The sequence below is a fragment of the Mastomys coucha genome, unplaced genomic scaffold (assembly GCF_008632895.1).
Source record: "Mastomys coucha isolate ucsf_1 unplaced genomic scaffold, UCSF_Mcou_1 pScaffold13, whole genome shotgun sequence".
Taxonomy (NCBI): domain Eukaryota; kingdom Metazoa; phylum Chordata; class Mammalia; order Rodentia; family Muridae; genus Mastomys; species Mastomys coucha.
In genome coordinates, this window is record NW_022196895.1 from 34,780,232 (window position 1) to 34,796,476 (window position 16,245).

At 46.8% G+C, this 16,245-nt stretch overlaps 1 long non-coding RNA gene and 1 pseudogene across 1 annotated transcript in view; one reads left to right on the plus strand and one right to left on the minus strand.

Annotated features, from left to right (window-relative positions):
• The window catches only part of LOC116087089, a 127,426-nt gene extending 124,503 nt beyond the window's left edge, over positions 1-2,923 (plus strand). The window contains exon 6 of the long non-coding RNA XR_004117247.1: positions 2,840-2,923. This is a non-coding gene — a long non-coding RNA (uncharacterized LOC116087089). The remainder of the gene's footprint in view (positions 1-2,839) is intronic.
• A 2,562-nt stretch (positions 2,924-5,485) lies between these two features.
• Positions 5,486-11,550, minus strand: LOC116087824 (annotated as a pseudogene).
• Positions 11,551-16,245: the final 4,695 nt, after the last annotated feature.

Here is a 16,245-nt window from a genome sequence, read left to right on the forward strand (position 1 = left end):
CCACCACCACCACCACCACCACCACGTGGCCCTAGTTTCATTTTTGATGCTGTGATAAAACATCATGACCAAAAGCAATTTAGGGAAAGAAAGGGTTTATTTCACCTTCTAATCCCAGGTTCTTACAGTCCATCATTGAGAGAAGTCAGTTAGAAACTTGAAGGTAGGCCTGTCACTATTTCACCCAGCATGGCCTCTGACTAAGGAACTCACTTCATCCATAAAGCAGTCAGTGCATCAAGAACCAGGGAGGAGGATGCTCGATAGCTGTCTTAGTGTATGCCTGTCTTCCCCTGGCTTTCTTAAACAGTTTAGGATCACAGTAGGTGAGGCCCTCCATCAATTAACGATCAGGACAATCCCACATCTCCATCTGATCTGGGAAATTCTCAAATGGAAGTTTTCTTTTTAGGTCACAGCAAACAGACATTTATCTGGGTTTTGTAGTCCAAACCCAGTCCTCCAGGCACAGAGGCAGGCAGAAATCTGAGTTCAAGGTCAACCTGGTCTACATAGAAAGATACTATGATAATATTATCTTAAGATAAGAAGAAGAATAAGAAACCAGCACAATTGATAAAATAGCTAAAACCCAACACACTCATCAAATTTAGTTATCCAACTCTTTTAAAGTTGAGATAAGCTGTAATCCTGTTTCTCAGCAGGGTTCCTAAGTGTAGTACGGTCTTGTTACTTGTAATCTCAGAGTATACTTTAGATCCCTAGACCTATTCATACTATGTGCTTGCCACTTAGCTTTTTCTAACCTACATCTTTCTTCTTCCTCCTACCTCCCCCATGTTTGACTCTCTGCCTGTGAGTCTGCTTTTCCACCCAGCTAGGGTAAGTCTAGAATAGTGTTTATTATTTTTATTTATTTTATGTGTATGAGTACATTGTAGCTATAGAGATGGCCATGAGCTATCATATGTGTGGCTGCTGTTGATCTCAGGACCTCTGCTTGCTCTGCTTCTGCCTGCCCCGCTTCTGCTGGCCCCACTCGATCCAGCGTAATTTACTGCAGCTGTCTTCAGATGCACCAGACGAGGGCGTCCAATCTCATTATGGGTGGTTGTGAGCCACCATGTGGTTTCTGGGATTTGAACTCAAGACCTTCAGAAGAGCAGTCAGTGCTCTTACCTGCTGAGCCATCTCGCCAGCCCAACCCCCCTTTATTTATTTATTTATTTATTTATTTATTTATTTATTTATTTATTTTATTTATGTGAGTACACTGTAGCTGTACAGATGATTGTGAGTCCTTATGTGGTTGTTGGGAATTGAATTTTAGGACCTCTGCTCACTCTGCCACTCCCCTCGCTTAGTCCCTGCTCCCTCTGGCCCAAAGATTTATTTATTATTATACATAAGTACACTGTAGGTAACTTCAGACACACCAGAAGAGGGCATCAGATCTCATTACAGGTGTGTTGTGAGCCACCATGTGGTTGCTGGGATTTGAACTCAGGACCTTCAGAAGAGCAGTCAGTGCTCTTACCCACTGAGCCATTTCACCAGCCCCCTAAACCCCCTTTTCTAATTGGCTCTGAGGCTTACCTCATTTGTTTCATTGTTCTTCACCAGTGTGATCTTTCCCACCCCACGTTATCTCCCCAGGATGCTTCACTCTCCTTTTTCTCCGTTATAATTCCTTTTTGGTGTCAGTTCGCTCGTTCTGTCATCTTTGGCTTTCTGAGTCTGCCCCTTTTGACTGCTCTCCCCCTCACCATGTGCTATATCTCCCTGCTTCTTAGCCGATCTGACCACTCTGGGTTTGGATGTTATGCGCTCCGTATTGTAGCATGCTGGGTTCTTGCATCTCTCTAGTTACTGTTTGAACTTGGTGGGTCTGGGATGCAGAGTTCCTTGGAACTAGCTTGATCCCTGTGAGTCTGCTTTTCCGCACAGCTAGGGTGAGTCTAGAATAGTGTTTATCTAAACCAGAGGTTGATGCACTATGCCCCACAGTCCAGCTGCCTGTATTGGGAAATAAAGTTTTATTGGGACACACCATGGCTGTCTGTTGACATCTTGTCTGTGGCTGCTTTAACGCTCTGGCAATAGAGCTCTGGGGCATTGCAGCAGTGACCCTGTGACCCACAGCCGGAAATACTTAGTATTAAAGGAGCACTTTGCCAATATCTCGCCTGAGCTAATTTGGGCTCAGTAGGGAAAGGCCTGCTCTGAAGGGCTGTACCCGAAGCTGTCTGTTTTAGGAAGTCATGCTAATCTGGTTGGGTGAGTATGAACCATTCCTTCCCCAGCAAGCTCCTAGATTGACTGGCTTACTCATTGTTTCCTGCAATGGCCTTCGACCGGTCTTTAGACAGGCTGTTGGGTATTCCTGGACTCACCTTATTATTTTTTTTTTTTCAGGGAATCCCTTGTCTTGTTATTTTGTTTAAAAACTTACCTATGTCCAAAAAACATTTGTTTTATAAATGTTGTGTTGTCTATTGCGGCTAGAAGCTGATACAACTTTTATTGTTGTTTGATTTTGTTGTTGTTGTTTTTGATTTTTTTGTTGTTGTTTTGTTTTTTTGAGACAGGGTTTCTCTGTGTAGCTCTGGCTGTCCTGGAACTCACTCTGTAGACCAGGCTGGCCTTGAACTCAGAAATCTGCCTGCCTCTGCCTCCCAAGTGCTGGGATTAAAGGCGTGCTCCACCACTACCCTTGTTGTTGTTTGAGACAGAATGCCATGCAGCCCAAGCTGACTTTACACTCATCATTTAGCTGAGGCTGGCCTTGGACTCCTGATCTATCTGTCTCCACCTCCCAAGTGCCTTGCCCAGTTTACTGAACTCTGTGTTTTGTTGCTTCTCTTCTGTCATCCCACAGAGGCAGTCATCCCCTGAATGGACACAGAGTGAATGCTTAAGGACTTCACATCAGTCTAGAGCTATCCAATTCCGATCCGAAATCTCCATTATACCATTTGCTATGATGTGGGAGTACTCAAGTTTTCTGGGGTGAATACATTTCTGACATTTTTTTTGACACCTCGATGCATAGCTGGGATGTGTCCAGGGCTTTATGTGTCTGCTCCCCCACCATACTCCTGGGGGGGGGGGATTCTGCTGCTGCTTAACATGTTTTTAAATGGGGAAACTAAAGTTCACAGATGCTGTCACTCTTCCCGGATGGACAGACTAGAATTTGGGCCCAAGTTGGTGTGAGGGCCTGAGATGGCCAACCGGCTACTCTGATTTCCTGAGTTTAACACTGTATGTCGAGACACTCATCAGTGCTGGACAGACTGAGGCTGTTGGCACCTTAGGAGAGTGCCATTTCCTTTGGCTTTCTCCTACAGGCTTGTCATGTGTTTGGTATAAAAATGGTAAAAGACCCAGAGTACTTGTAATTGTGCCTGACACACTGTAAGTGCTTCAGAATGGGAAGCACTCTGACCCTATCCCAAGCCTTCTGATTATATTACTACAGATATCCATTACTTCTTATGGCTACCTAGTACTAGAATATCACTCCTACCTTATGAGGCTGGGCCCATCCACCATTCCAGAGGTTTAGCCCATCCAGGGGTAAACAAGACCTAATTCATGTTTCTCCTAGAAGCGGCACACTGGGATGTAGGTCAGCACTAGAGTATTTGCCTAGTGTGAGTACATGCATGCACGCATGCATGAATGAATGAATACAGTTTTCCCCCCAGAAGCGGTGATGCTGGAGTCAGTAATACAGGGTTTATGGTGACTTTGTAGGTTAGAACTATTGCAAATAGTGACAGACAGCTCTATTCTGTTTGCATCAGCTCTTAGATGCTTAGCCGTGTTTAATGTGGAAACGAGGAAGTAGCTTTCTTTTGCTCCCAAGTTAACCCTGGTGGGAAGAGTATCTCAGTCAGGACTCAGCTTAGAGAGGCGAAGCCAGGGGAGATTACACATGTGAAGAGTTGTCTTACACAGAGGCTTGGGTGATTGTGGGGCTGGATGGGGAAGTGAGGCTGAAACCCAAGGGAAATGATGGAGATGCTCCTAGGTCTCTGCTCCCGGTGGCTGTGCCAGCTGTCTGAAAGGGGATGCATAGGAAAGGAAGGGAAAAGCCACTGGGGATCCACCAGCTGATGGAGTTTGTCAGTCTGGGGGTCCATCTGGGTCCCGTCCTCCCTGCCCACCCTTCCTTGCTTGCTTACCAGGAAAACCTCAGTCTCTCTGCCTAATTGAGTTGAACCCACTAAGGGTTAACCCTCCTGTTTAGTTAAAGTTGACTAATTAGACCTCTAATGAAATCTATAAACCCTCTCTCCAACAACACAGCAATTAGGGCTTCATTGCAGAACGGGAGGGTGAGGGGTATGGTGGACAATGGCTGCCTGCTCCTTTTAGACTCTGTTGTGGAGAAGCCCAGTCCATGGCCCACAAGATCAACTGTAGTGTTTGTGGAAGTATTTTGTTTCTAGGAGTTAGAATGATAACCTTCTGTGCTGGTAAAGTCCCATGACTGTCCCTGGCTGTCTTTCTATGCAGGTGGGTTTTGTTGAACCCTTTTCTCAGGACAGTGTGTGGAGGATCGTGGGACCATCCTTATCTTATAGGTAGAGATACTTGGATTGGAAAAGTGAGTCATTCTACCAAGTGATGGGAGTAGGTCTAGGCTTAGTGTGGCACTGGGCATGCTCGCCCCTTAAAGCCTCCTGCTTGTTGTAGGAGGACATAGTCTCCATGGGGATCTCATGGACCTTGGTTGGTCTGAAAGCACAGGGCCACATACTTTAGGGGGTATCATCTCCCTCAGTGCTGCAACCATAGTTTCTGCCTCCAGCGTGCTTTTCAGGTGCCATCAAGAGTCCTATGAGCCATGTGTCCTGTCTACAAGATGTGCAGGGACAAAGATAGAGCAGAGACTGAGGGAAAGGCCAACCAGTGGCTGCCCCAAATTGAGACCCATCTCATGGGCAAGAACCAATTCCTGACACTGTTAATGATGCTCTGTTATGCTTGCAGACAGAGCCTAGGCATAACTGTCCTCTGAGAGGCTCCACCCACCAGCCGATGGAAAGAGATGCAGGGACTCACACCCAAACATTAGATGGAGCTTGGGGAGTTTTATGGAAGAGTTGGGAGAGAAAGATTGAGGAACCTGAAGAGGACAGGGACTCCACAGGAAGACCAACAAAGTCAACTAATCTGGACCCTTGGGGACTCTCAGAGATTGAATCACCAACCAAAGAGCAAGAGGGACTAAACCTAGGACCACTGCACATATGTGGCAGGTAAGCAGCTTGGTCTTCATGCGGGTCCCCCCAACAACTGAAGCAAGGGGGCCTTTCCCTGAGCACCCTGCCTGCCTACCTGCCTACGGACCCTGTACCTTTAGATGGCCTCAGTGGGAGGGGCTGTGCCTAGTCCTGCAATGACTTGATGTGCGCAGGGGATGGGAGTGGGGAGAGGTGGAGTTTGACATCCAGAGGGGAGCTTCTTCTTAAAGAGAAAGGGAAAGAGAAAATGGGGGTGTTGGGGGGAGGACTTACATGAGGGGGTACTGAGAGGAGAGGAAGGGCTGATATTGGGTTGTAAAGGGAATAAGTAAATTTAATAATAATAATAATGATAATAATAATAATAAAAAGAATCCCCTGAGCCATGTATATTTGGAGCCAAACCTACTTCCTTCCTGTGCCACACCTGTGCATATCCAGAGTTGCCAGGTTCTTGTCCTAAGACTTCGCTGTATCTCTTGGCCAGGTTCTCACAGAATCTTGATGAGCTCTGCTCTTCCCCATCTCCTTTACTCATGAGCACCTGCACACTGTCTTGGTTAGGTTTCTGTTGTCATGACAGACACAACATCAATAACAAAAAGGGCAAGAAGAACTCAAGGCAGGAACCTGGAGGTAGGAACTGAAGCAAGGGCCTTGAGGGATGTTGCTTCCTAGCTTTGTCTCCATACAATTTGGGACCACATGTCCAGGGGTGGGTCTACCCTCGTGAGATGAGCTCTCCCACGTCAATCACTAATCAAGAAAAAACACACCTCAGGCTTTCCCACAAACCACTCTGGTGTGTGTGTGTGTGTGGGGGGGGGGTGATTTTGAAGTTAAAGAGGAACTTCCTTCTCAAATGTTTCTAGATTATATCAAGTTGACCCAATAAATTAATAAGATAAATAAATAAAAAACAAACACGCAAAAGCTAACCAGGACACGTGTGCCTAAGTCATGATTACCGTGGGATGAGTACGGCACCAACTACTAGGGATAAGACACTCATGGGCAAACAGTCATGAACCTTCAAGCTTTCCATTCTCCTGTCCCAGAGAAAAGGACCAGAGAGGAGGATGCCACCTAGAACAGGAAAGCCAGGCCCACCCTGCCCCACACACTGCCTCTGTCCTTTCTTTGTTCAGCAGATAAACACAAGACTGTGTGGTTTTCCTTTTACAGACAAACACATTGAAATCATTGATGCCAGCCAAAGTCCCCCTTTATCAACACCCTTGCCTCTTTCCCCCTCCTCTTTCCCAGTCTACGCCAGAGATAGCTATGGCTATCCGTTCAGTGTCTACCTCTACAGGTTTTTCGTCCATGCATTTACACGCAAGTGAATATGTTTTTGGAAGATATGTATGATTATATAACGTAGTCGCTCTGTGTTTTCCAGGGGGTGGGAAGTTGGGAGGATGGACCGGTCCCATGTGTTTCTTCCTGAGTTTCCTTGCTATTTCCCTGATCTGTATTATAGGAACAATGGCTGAGCAAAGAGAGTCACGTGCCCGGATTCTAGTTTGTGCCTATGAACTAGGTAAACTAGGCAAGGACGTTAGAGATTGTTGTCTGTGTTATAGGCTTGGGCTCTGTGACAAAAGAACACGGGCCAGGTGTCAGCTGCAGAGGTTTTGGTACCCACAACTGGGGGCTGAGAACCAAGGTCGTGATGCCAATATGTTTAGAATTTGGTCTGGATCCCCTTCCCAGCTCGCAGACAGCAGTGACCTTCTTCCTGGTGCCTTCCTAATGCAGGGGGAAGGGGTGCGGGTGGGGTGGAGTGAAGAGGGAAGGAGGAAATAGCCGCTATCATTTATTTATTTATTTATTTATTTATTTATTTATTTATTTATTTATTTTAATTTTTAATGATGAAAACAAGAATGTACCTAAAAGCAAGGCTTCTGGGTACAAAAAACCATTTGTTCTTCCCTGTCTTGCTTCTATCCTCAGACTTGACCTTGGCCTCCCGCCTGGCCTTGCGTTTCAAAGCTGGATCTCTGATCACATCCTTGTTGACCACAGTTTTGTCCAAGGGGATATCAGACAGAGTACCTTGTGGGCATGAGGTGATTGTAGTTATAAATTTTCACAAAGGACTTGATCTTGGATTGCTTGGCGATTTTCTTCTTGCCTGTGGCAGCTGTCACTTTTCAGGGAAAGCAGTCAATTCCAGCCACCAGGGCATGGCTGGAAGGGTGGCCTGGGGGGCCATCGTCAATGTTCTTCATGATGACAGCTTTGCATCTGGAGTAGCATCCAGCCAGGACCAGTACCACTTTCCTGGGTTTCCTGAACTTGCCCGTTTGGACAGCAATCAGCTGGCATCCAGCAGAAAGGAAAGGAGGACACTGCCGTGAAACCTTCTATCATTTTAAAAAATACGTAATTCTTTTCATTATTTTTAATTGTGTGTGTGTGTGTGTGTGTGTGTGTGTGTGTGTGTGTGTGTGTGCACACGTGCTTGCATGTGGGTAGGTATGTTCATGTGAGTACGGATATCCATGGAGCCAGAAGTATCAGATCCCCAAGAGCAGTTGTGAACTGCCTGACATACATTATGTGGACCAAATTCTGATTCTCTGGAAGAGCAAGTGCTCTCAACTGAAGAGCCACCTCTCCAGCTACATAGTCATCTTCTTAAAAGGGGACATTTGAAGGTACATCATTTATTCCATAGCCTTGCCCACAGCCTTACCTCAGGGCTACCACATCCAGAGCTGGACTTCTCCGGTGTCCTGAGTTCGGGGTTCTGTCTAGTGGGCCCTTTCTATGATGTTTGTTGACACATGCATTTCTTACAGTGGAATGACTTGCCGGGATTGAGGGAAGCTGAGGGCCTCCCAATGGCCTCCATCCCTAGCATTCCATTTGAATTAGTGGAAATTTCAACCACCACGTTGTGAATGGTTCCAGATGTGCAGGCCTGGAGAATAAGATAGCTGGAAAGGCAACTTAGCATTAAAAGCTATGCTAAGCTTGGGGTGGGGGCCAGTTACCAGCACCTAAGGATCTAGGCTGGGGAGAGAACCATGACAGGATGCCTGAAGCCTGATAAAATGGGGAGCTTGACGCATGTCAGCATGAAACAAGTGGCCTGACAAAGCCAATTAAGGAACCTCGTCCCTCAGCTCAGATCTGGGTTGGCTTAAAAAGCACAGGACAAAGACCGAAGGAAATAAGAGTCCACACAGACTTACGAAGAAGAGACAACTGTTCATTGGGGGATTTGAAGGCTTCAAAGGAGCAACTGTGAAAGGCCCACATGGAGATTCTGTGGTGGGGACTGTGAGTCTCCCGGGATGCTCCCAGACACGTTTCAGATGCCAGGATGAAAGTGTGTGAAGCAGGGCTTTAGGGTAGATGGTGCAGATGACGTTTGTGGAAGCAATATTGGCGGAAATGAGCTCCTAGCTTGATGTGGCGGGAATGCTCATAAGGAAGCTAGACATGAAGACGGCATGCATTATCCTGAAATGGAGTGTTGGCTATATTTGGAGAACCGTGTGGCAGAGGGCCCACCGAGCTGAGCCTGCAGAAGGCAGGGGGTTGTTTGAGGAACAAGGGTCTAGGGTGGTGCATCCACTCTCCTTGTGAGTTGACTCAGTTCATCTCTGAGTGTGGATGTAGGGACAGTTACTTTTGTGGTACCAGATAGCCACTGTGGGGAAAATCACCATCAGGCAGTAAGAGGTTTGATTCTAGACTTTGTGTTTAGGCAGCACTTCTCTAGGTGATAAAAATAGTATAGTAAGTTCTCTATATCCATGGCTCCCATAATCACAGATTCAGCCAACTGTGGATGGAAAATATTCGGAAAAAAAACAAATGAGATCTAGACTGAAAATACACCAACTTTTTGCTTGTCATTCCTTAAACATGACAGAATAGTAACTTAATAATGTTTACCCCCTATTGGGTATTGTGAGAAATTTAGGGCACAAGAGGATGCAGGTTACATGCAAACACCACATCATTTTACATCAGGAACACGATCGCCTGAAGGGCTGTGACTGCCTATCTTTAGAGGCTGCTGGGACCAGTCCCCTTCAAGGGGGCTGAATGAGGGGCTGGAGAGATGGCTCAGTGGTTAAGAGTACTGGCTCTTCTTTCAGAGGACCCAGGTTTAATTCCCAGCGTGCACATGCAGCTCACAGCTTTCTGTAACTCCAGTTTCAGGGGTCTGACACCTTTTTCTGAACTCCACAGATACTGGCGAGATCATGAGGCACAGACATACATGCAGACTAAATACTCACACGCATTTAAAAAATTAAATAAAATGAGCCACTACCGTCACAACTGCAAAGGGGACTGAATGGGGGAAATTATCAGGAAAGAGATAAACTAGTTCACAACACGGGCTTGTAAGTTCGGTTCCGACTACCATGTTTCAGCAAAATAAACTGTGCTCTTACAATCAGGGAGAAATTTTTTTTTGCTTTTTCAGTCAGGAAGAATAAAGACACAAAAGAGAAACTAACTCAAGTGTCATCAAATGGATGTTGGCTAAAGTCACACAGAAGAGAAAACAAAAGTTCTCAAATAGTAGTAGTAGGAGTGTTTATCAAGTCAGGGGACTAAGTTGAGCAGCTCAAGTGTAGGGTGGCTGAAAAGGAGAAAATGAATGGGAGTGAATTACACATCCCTGTCACTGTGTGTCTCGGAATGCGCGGGTTCGAGTGGAGGTAGGCATCCAGCTCCGTTCAGGTGGAATTGACTGGGTGTGTTGTCTGGACGTGGCTGTAGCCTTAGTGTAAGAATTAAGCGGAACAAACTTGGGAGGGCTCAGAATCCAGGCAGAGGCTGGTTCTGTCCCCTTGAAGGCTCACGGGATCTGATCTCTGGTGAAATTTGAGTGTGTGCTTTGTGTATTGGATTGCACCACCTCTGACCATGCAGCTAGTCTCTAGTCTTATTTCAGGAAAAAGGGAAAAGGGGAGGCTGTGTGGGAAACTCAGAGGTAAAAGAAAAACATCCCCATGGGGGCGCTGGGATTGTCACATTGTCGATGAGGCATAAAGAGGAAGATACACACAGCCCGCCACCGCCTTTTCTAGACTTGGGGCACACAGACAAAATTTGGATCAATGTCCCTTAATGTTTTGTGTCTTTAACAGCTACTGAGATGATACTGCAGACTTAAACCTTACTGCCTCTGTCTCTCTGGGGTGGGTGCAGGGACTTTCCTTTCTAATAGGCACCCCAAAAGGTCGGTTACAGGGGCCCCACAGATAATAGATTGAAATTGTCTGTCCTAGAGAAAACCTACTTCTTAGTTAGGGGCATTCAGAAAGCGGGGCCAGACGTCAAAGCTATGAAAACAGCTATTGTTTGAAGGACGGAATTGCAAAATGAGCTGAGTGACAGATAGAACCGTACAGTGGAACACGCGGGCTTGACAGGTTGCTACCTTTCCTGCATGAGCCGTTGAAGGTCACACAGTCTTCTGATATGCGACTTCAGGCATGTTCAGGAAGCAAATATCTCAGCTTAGTCAGACAGAGAAGGCAGTGGAGAATCTGGCCTTCCTTCTACTTTTTTCCCTTAATACTGTTTCACAGCAGTAACGTATTCACCCTGGGAGTGAACAGCCACACTTTCCAGGGTTGGTCCCGGGTCCTCTCTGGACGGCTGACCTCAGACCCTTGGAAGGGAAGGATCATCAGAGCATGTGCCATGCTGGCCAGAGAAAGAGAGGGAAGCAGTAGAGGAGCAGGAAAGGGTAGAGGGAAGCAGTGGAGGAGTGGGAAAGGGTGTACAAGTTGGCCCCAATAAATAGAGAAGCCAGGCTGGAAAGGTACCATACTTGATCCATAGTGAATTGTTCTGAAACTCAATATTCAGAAGGAAGATTTATAGAGAAAATAACCTAATTAGTTATGCTAATCACGATGCCAAGAGAAGATGTCTAGAATTTGTACCTATCATATATACCTATCAGATTTTTTTTTTTTTTAATTCCTGTTTCTGACCCGGGAAGAACTTCTGGTAATAGAAGACACTGCCGATCAGATGACATCCATGAGATGCTGCAAATTTCTGCAAAAGGGAGGTTTCAGATGATGAAGGTATCACGTGCTTGTATCTGAATTATCTCTCCATCCTCCTACCCCACCCCCCAATTCCCAGCCCAACATTCTAATAAACGCTCTCACCTGGACCAGAAAACAAATGAGCTTGTGAATCTCATCCAGACTCTCACGGCTTTTTCTCTGACAACTGTAAATTCACAAGACACTCTGACAGGAGTATAAAAATAATAATTGCCCTTCTTGAGGGCTTCCAACTGCATGCTGGGTTCCAGAGAGTAGTACCCTTACTTCATGTTTGCATGAAGGTTTCCATCTGTGCATTGCCAGATCTTGGCTAACACTAAATGCTGGCAAATGGCATGAATCTGTCATAGAAATAGGGGAATTTAATCACAGGAACCAAAAATAACTGATCATGTCATTTAAGCAGTCTGCAGGAAATAGGCAATTAGACGTACATTCTGCGACCACCCCAAGCCTGTTGAAAAAGTGTCAGGTACCTTAGGTTCGGTGGTGCGTTCCAGCCATTTGGGAGGCCAAATCAAGACTGCTTGTACCACCTAGGAGTTGGAAGCCACCCCAAGACCCTGTCTCTGAAAAGTACATAAAGATATTTCAGGCAACTGAGATCTAACCGTAGGAAGAAATACATGTTTTATGTGATAAAGATTAGTAAGTTATGAAAAATTGATTTCAGAGTGCTGTGTGAGTGTGTGTTTTTACTTGTGAGTGCAGTGTAAAAAAAAAAAAACTGTAGCTGTCTTCAATGCACTTTAACTCCTTGCGAGAATAGAGAAAGGCTGGAGAAGGCTAGGCACGTAATTGATGGCATGAAGTTAAAGGATGCCAGAAGTGAGTAGGGTAGGGTTCTTCAGTGTCTGCAGGCAGCTTAGAGTCAGGTCTGTAACTGAAAAGAGCAGACTCGTGAGCAGGAGGAACCAGGATGTGGCTAGTATCAAAGACAATGGAGGAGTGATGTAGGATGTGGAGGTGGTCCCTGCAGGAAGGCATTGGAAGATGCCTTCTTAGCTGAGAAAAAGGGAAGATGCTTTTCTTAGCTGAGAGGGAGCTCTGCAGTGTTTAGTTCAGGCTTTCGGGAACCCCAGCTGCACATGAGACTCTGAGACAGCAAAGGGAAGAATTTGTCACCTGGCTGCTGGGAGACCTCTTCCTTTTACTGGGCTTCCTGTGCACACCTGTGAAGAAACAATTGGCAGAGACAGCTGACCTGGGTCTTCATCTCTAACAGCTCTTCCGGCTCTGGAATCTTTGGCTATAGCCAAGATCTCTAGGGCCCCTCAGAGGATGTCTCAGTGTGTTTCTTGTCGGGTTGCATGGTTTAGCTTCTTGCCTCCAGTCTTATTCTTGCCAGACAGGATGATTTTATTTATACATAAAAAGCCTACTGGAACCAGTGCAAATACAAAAATAAGTTACTAATGTACAGTTTTGTTTTGTTTTTTTTAAAAGTTCTGAGTGGACTCCTTCAGGAGTGGCTTGATCCATCATGGCAGCTACCCAGTCGTGGCTTCCTTCTTTCTTTTCTCAGTTCTGTCTTCCCTGGGAGGCCTCTTTCTTTCAGATCTCCTCTTCCTTAGGACAGTACTACTACTACTTCTTCTTTTTTCCGAGACAGGGTTTCTCTGTGTAGCCCTGGCTGCCCTGGAACTCACTCTATAGACCAGGCTGGCCTCAAACTCAGAAATCTGCCTCCATCTACCTCCCAAGTGCTTGGGACTAGAAGGTGGGTTGGGCCACCGCTGCCCAGCTAGGACAGTACTTCTAACCCTGACTTGAAGAGATGACATATATCCCCAAGTGTGCCGTAGATAGTGCCTTGGGTCACGGACCCATCCTTGAAACAACCAGCAGGGCAAGAAGGGGTTGTGTGTGCACATCAGTTGTGCCCGGGTCATGTGCTTCTGCTTTGGAGCCCTGTCTCAGCTTTACACACTGGCATAACTAGGGAAGACAGAGGAATGGGTTCTGGGTAGCCAAAAACTAATTCTGGAACCCCGCCCTCACCCCAGGCTCCATGAGACCTATAGGTAAGGGGGAGACAAAGGTTTTGGGCCCAAATCAAGAGAAGGCCATGGGACTGAAAAAAAAAAAAAAGGCCAATCCAGAGAGGGCCCAGAGACATGTGGAATCCAGGATAGCTGTGCCAAGTCTACCCAGAATGCCCTTTGTTCAGGAGGCACTGAACATAGATAGGACTTAGGTTAAGGCTGATCCACAAGCCTTGCAGGAGATCTCAGCAGTGGGGGTGGGGAGCTGGGGGTGGAGGAGGGCGTCTGCTGGGCTTCCTGCTTTGGATGACACTCCTGCCCTCCCCTCCCATGCAAGCCATGTGTTCCCTCTACACCTCAGCATCCAGCCAGGGGGAAAAAAAAAAAAAAAAAAAAAAGCCTTTTGTGTTTTCTTGGCAAAACTAGGACTCAGTAATTAAAGTCCATATGCAAAGCTGCTACCTCCAGCACACCGTGGTCTTTTTAATTAGTATGTAATTGGTCAGAGGTACCATCAAACAGCTCCCAGCTTGGCCTACTGCTAGCAGAGTACTTGAAAAGTCCCAGACCGGAGAAGGATAATAAATGCCTTAAGTCCCATCTGTTGGAAAGATTTGTTCAAGGTATACATTTCTGTTTGGTTACTTTTTTTTTTTTTAAATTGTATGCAGCATTTCTTCACATGGTGTAGCAACCAGCATAGTGTTCTTTGGAGGTAGGAATGTGAAGAAGTGAAGTAGACGGTAGCTTAGGAGATATATGCATCCCCGAGGGGGAAAGAGCATAGAGTGTAGTGGGCTGGGCAGGGAAGGAGGGAGATGACATGGAGGTCAGGTTTGAGTGACAGGTCAGGGACTCTGCAGTCATGTTCTTCCGTGAAAACTGCCCCTGGTTACCTCAGTAGTCTGTTGCCTTTGAAGTGGCTGTGCCCTTGCTGTCTATCCTTCAGCCTCACCGGGCATGTGCTGCTGCTGTTCTGGGAGTCTGTCTTGATGTGACAACAGATTTGGAATTTATTTTGATAGACAAGGGCTAGCAGCTGTGGGGGAAGCAGGCAGGGGGACTCACAGTGGCTCTCAGGGTCTGAGGCAGATTGCAGCACTAAGCCACCTGCTTTTACTTGACTGAAATATCCTGGAAAGAGGAAGGCAGAGGAAGGCTGAGTTTCTTCAGGTTCTCTTTGTCCCATCAGCCCTTTGGGTAAAGCTGGACTCAAAACTTAAGGCTTAGGTAAAATTCCAGGGGCTGTGAATGTAACTCCATTCCATTCCCGGCAGCACATAAACCAGGCGTGGTGGTCTAAGCCTGCAGTCTAGGTGGAAGGGAGGTATACAGGAGGATCAGGAGTTCAAGATAATCCTTGGCTGTATATGAAGTTTGAGGCTAGCCTGGGCTATATGAGACCTTATCCAAGGAGAGAAAAATGAACCTGGAAACAGTAGAATGTGCTTCTTGGGGCCCCAGAGTGGCGGTGAGAGGTGGGGAGATAGATGTTGGTAAAAGTGTGTGTACTGAGTTCTGGGTGAGTAAGTTCGCACGCATAGTGCAGTGTGATGTGAGCGCAGCTCACAGTATCCTTAGGTTAAGGTTGGCTGAGTGAATGGACCATGGGCACTCACCATAGCAGAGTCTGTGTGGTGATGGGTGGGTTTATTACCTCCATCACGGTCCTGATTTGGTCCGTACATCAAATCCTCACCTTGGTCTCTGTAAATACACACATTATATTTCCCAGTAAAGTCTCAATAAGGCTGTAAAAGAATACACCGAGCAGCACACTTAAGGTTTGGAGACACGGGGGATTGGTGCTGGCTAAAGGATTGAGTAGAGATAGTCCAGCTCCTCTGCCTCCCCCTTGGGTCCTATGGGGTGGAAGTAAGGAGTGTGGCTTCCCTGTCACCCTGTCAGCCTGACACCGCCCCCCCCCCCAGGCTGTCACCCTGAGGAGGTGTAAGGATATGCTGTGTGCGGAATGACGAGGGGGGACAGGTGCAGATTTCAAGTCACTGTAAGGTCCTCACAGCCTTGCATGGGCCTCTCTCTGTCTCCTATTACGGGGCCAGAACCAGCATCCCTGTGGCCCCGGAGGAACCTGTCCTCTCTCCTGTTCTCTGCAAACTCTTTGCTCTGAGAGTTAAATGAAGTATCCATTCTTGCTGCATTAGAGAAAGAGGTGGTGCCATTTGAGCTTAGACCTGGGTGTACTAAGTGAATGCCTTTTTGCATTTATTTGAGACTCATTCATTCATTCATTCATTCATTCACTTATTCAAGTGGCCCTCTTCCTGTCCTTGGTTGGAAGGGGTCTGGGGGAGGTACCCCGGGGTCCTTGTCATTTCATTTTCTCTTGCTTACTCTCTTCTGATGTCTTATGTTGGTGGCTGGCCCTTGCAGGAGGCTCCAGTTTGGCCTGCGAGTGGACCTTTAGGGACACTTGGGGTACAGTAGCTTACTGACCCCTATGGGGAGAGTTCCAGCCCAACACTGGGGTTGGAGTTCTGCTCAAAGTTGAGCATCTGCATTGCTGTGCTTTCTGTATGTGCCTTTTAGGGATCTGCTGGAGAGGGATGGCTGAAGTACAGCAGAGCTTGAGCCTTTTCTACATCCCACCAGTCCTTCCCTGGTCAGTGCTGGGCAACTCTTTTTTTTTTTTCTTTTTCTTTTTTTGTTTTTTTTCTGAGACAGGGTTTCTCTGTATAGCCCTGGCTGTCCTGGAACTCTCTCTGTAGACCAGGCTGGCCTCGAACTCAGAAATCTGCCTGCCTCTGCCTCCCAAGTGCTGGGATTAAAGGTGTGGGCCACCACTGCCTGGATTCAGGCAACTCTTCTCTGGACTGCTGCCTTATGGGAGATGGGCAGCCTATGTTCAGGAAATAGGCTTGAAGCCTCCAGTAGAGGAGATAGGAAAATCTCACTCTCCTGTTCTGTTGTTCTGAGCAGGGGAGAGAGAGAGAGAGAGAGAGAGAGAGAGAGAGAGAG